The 465-nt window shown below is 28.6% G+C and overlaps 1 protein-coding gene across 9 annotated transcripts in view; it reads right to left on the reverse strand.

Annotated features, from left to right (window-relative positions):
- The window catches only part of LOC106882502 (bone morphogenetic protein 1), a 987,136-nt gene that overhangs the window by 592,332 nt on the left and 394,339 nt on the right, over positions 1-465 (reverse strand). The gene's annotated exons all lie outside the window — the stretch shown is intronic.

Here is a 465-nt window from a genome sequence, read left to right on the forward strand (position 1 = left end):
TATATATATATATATATATATATATATATATATGTAGGTATGTTACATAGATATAGATATAAGAAAGAAGATCTGAAAGGCTTAGGCAGAAATGATGAGAAAAGATCATTATACCATGATGATGAAGATGATGGAAGATTTGCCTGAGATTTTCAGCTATCAGTGAAAATATTTAGGGCACATATTTAAGGAACAGATCTCTACACTGCTGCAGGACTAATCACAAATGTGTGAATATCTAAACGTTAGTTTTTTTCACTCTCTCTCTCTCTTATATATATTAGTGTGTAGATGTGTGTGTGTTGTGGGCTTGTAAGTATTATATGTATCTGCATAACATGTGCAGGTCTGCATGTATGTATAAGTGTGTACATATAGATTTAGGTGTATAATTATGTATGAATACATATTAAATTATGTATGTATATGTGTGTGTGTGTATATGTATATATATATATATATATA

This window comes from Octopus bimaculoides, chromosome 4 (assembly GCF_001194135.2).
Source record: "Octopus bimaculoides isolate UCB-OBI-ISO-001 chromosome 4, ASM119413v2, whole genome shotgun sequence".
NCBI classification, from domain to species: Eukaryota; Metazoa; Mollusca; class Cephalopoda; order Octopoda; family Octopodidae; genus Octopus; species Octopus bimaculoides.